The sequence below is a fragment of the Sinocyclocheilus rhinocerous genome, unplaced genomic scaffold (genome assembly GCF_001515625.1).
Source record: "Sinocyclocheilus rhinocerous isolate Xijiao unplaced genomic scaffold, SAMN03320098_v1.1 scaffold2578, whole genome shotgun sequence".
Taxonomy (NCBI): domain Eukaryota; kingdom Metazoa; phylum Chordata; class Actinopteri; order Cypriniformes; family Cyprinidae; genus Sinocyclocheilus; species Sinocyclocheilus rhinocerous.
In genome coordinates, this window is record NW_015643596.1 from 147848 (window position 1) to 150908 (window position 3061).

The 3061-nt window shown below is 36.3% G+C and overlaps 1 protein-coding gene across 1 annotated transcript in view; it reads right to left on the minus strand.

Annotated features, from left to right (window-relative positions):
* The window catches only part of lrp1ba (low density lipoprotein receptor-related protein 1Ba), a 283055-nt gene that overhangs the window by 94744 nt on the left and 185250 nt on the right, over positions 1–3061 (minus strand). The gene's annotated exons all lie outside the window — the stretch shown is intronic.

Here is a 3061-nt window from a genome sequence, read left to right on the forward strand (position 1 = left end):
TAAAACATACAAGAAATTACTCCGTAGCAGATCTATACAGGTGGAGCTGGGGAAGGTGGAGGGTTTCTGAAGCGTGCTGCAACTGCTACAGCAAATGCTAGCCACGTTTTCGAATGTTGAGCAGCAAGCTCATTGACTGTTGATGTGAAAAGTAATTACTCCGTAGCAGATCTATACAGGTGGAGCTGGGGAAGGTGGAGGGTTTCTGAAGCGTGCTGCAACTGCTACAGCAAATGCTAGCCACGTTTTCGAATGTTGAGCAGCAAGCTCATTGACTGTTGATGTGAAAAGTAATTACTCCGTAGCAGATCTATACAGGTGGAGCTGGGGAAGGTGGAGGGTTTCTGAAGCATGCTGCAACTGCTACAGCAAATGCTAGCCAAGTTTTCGAATGTTGAGCAGGAAGCTCATTGACTGCTGATGTGAAAAGTAACCAATAAGCTCAGCTATGTGAATGATGTATTTATATCACATTGAGTTAGAATCAGCCTGTGCCATCTACAGTTTCATGACATAACTTCGTATTAGTTTTACATTTCTACAACACACTGACTACATTTGAAAAAATTGGTAAATTACGCAGAACATAATATAAAACTGTGAAACTGCAAATCTGAATTGAGGAAAACACTTCTCACAGTCAACTGCAATGAGCCTCATTTGAAAGTATTAACATTAGTGCAACGTTTCTACAACACATTCACTACTTTCTTTAAAGTAAGTGATAAATTACGCAGTAACATGATTACAAACTGAAAACTGCAAATGTGAATTGACAACTACAAAGAAAAAAGCCTCATTTGAAAGTGATAACATTACGATGACATCACTGTAACATTTCAACGCATTCACTACCTTTGAAGAAACTGATCAATTATGCAGTGCATAACATAAAAGTGCAAATCTGAATTGATGCAAACACTTTTCACAGTGAACTGTAAAGAGAAAAGCCTCATACGAAAGTAATAAATACATTTTCAACATATTCACTACTTTCTTTAAAGATATTAAATTATACAGTAACAGTTAAACATTTAGAAATCTGAATTTGTTTAATCGCTTTCCAACCACTATAATTCTGTTGGGTGATCCAGGTAGCTCAGAAATCACAAACTTTACCTTTATGAAAGTAAACAGGGGCATATTTGATGTTATTAAGAAAGTTTCATCTAATTTGCATGATTAATTCTGAACTCCTGGGAGTTTGAATGTGTGGCTCTGTGTGTTTTCCTCTAGGGGAAGTTTGAAAAGGCTTGAGTTTGAATCTGTCAGAAGTAACCTAAATGGCACTGCCTCCTCCAGCATGCTCTGACAGGATCCCGCCTCGCTAGCCTTGCTATCTGTCTGACACGCAACAAAACAAATGTTCCTTTTGTTCGCCCAGATCAATTTTCACCTTCTAATAGCCTAGCGAGCAGATAGTTTCATTAGCCAGCAAGAACCCATTTAGTGCGCCGCGGCATTGTTGGCGGTTGTCAAACGATAAACTGTGTCAAATCCTCTAATCTGCAGTTCCTGGCTCTTTGTGAAAGCAAACATTAAAATCGGTTTACTTTAGCAGTTAATAACAACCTATTTTTAGGTCTGTCAATTAATTAAATAGTTCCTCGAGTAGAGTTTTTAAATTAAACTTTGAACCTGACAGCCCTACTTAATAGTACACATGATATAAACAGGAATTTAAATACGACCAAAAAGTGGAAATTCCATAAGTATGATCAATAGGGTTTTTTTTGTGCATTTTTTTCTAATGAATTTTATCAAATTAACATGTTAAACTGACAGCCCTACTTATTATATATGACAGAAACAGAAATGATTATACACATCAGTTGTGTTACTTTTTTGTGCATTATTTTTCAAATTAATTTCATTAACACTAAACTGACAGCCCTATACTTACCATATATGACAGAAACAGGAATTTTCATACATGTATGATCAGTTGTTCTTTTTTGTGCATTATTTTTATAATTAATTTTATTAAATTAACATGTTAAACTGACAGCCCTACTTACTATATGACAGAAACAGGATTTTTTTCAAGTAAATGATCAGTTTTACAATCAATTTTATTAAATTAATATTACATTATATAAATTAAATTAAATTAAATTAAATGTATGCATTTAGCAGACACTTTTATCCAAAGCGACTTACAGTGCATTCAGGCTATACATTTTTTACCAGTATGTGTGTTCCCTGGGATTATATATATATATATATATATATGAAAAGTGAAACCGTACTTGTGTTTTAGAAAAAGGAATTCATAGCCAGATATGTATAATTCTAAAAAACACTGTTTACTAACTGAATGTGTTAAAATTACAGTCTTACTCACTATATATGAGAGAAACATGGCATTGCTGCATTCTGAAGGTGAAATGATGACCTGAAATACTCAGAAGACACTGTCACCTAGAACTAAGATCAATAAGAAAACTGTTCTGTTATTGTTTAACAGCGTTAGGACCTTTTATTTGGTCCTCCTGACAAGAGCAAATTTTTGGTTTCAAGTGACTGTACTGAACCCAAGCGACCTGTATTCAGTGGATGGGATCGAAATTTCTTTATGTCCTCCTTCAATGTTTCACCTCAGCAAAACAGAAAAGCTTCACAAAAGGCTGAAAGCCGTTTGCAGTGCTCTTAAGACTTCGCTTCAGCTAATGCACTTCCATGCATTTTTTAAAAGTAAAAAAAAAACATACTCACGTATCTGTGCGAGCCATCGTAATCACACCTCTCGATGTGGCCGAGACTGCCGTCGGAAAAATACAGCTTTTCAGCTTTGTGGTCGATGGTGAGTCCATTAGGGGTGATGACATCCATGCTAACAATGATGCGGACGTTCCGGCCGGTTAAAGTTGACCTCATGATGCTCGGCTTCTGCTCGTTCCAGTTAGTCCAGAACATCAAGCTGGGGGAACGCAAGCAGACTGTTAGCTGTCACATCAAATGATTTTTACCATAAATTTCTGGTCCTAAAGGACTTGGACATTTGAATCACCCTTAAAAATGTCATTACATTACTCAATATCCAACTTGACTCATGCTAGCA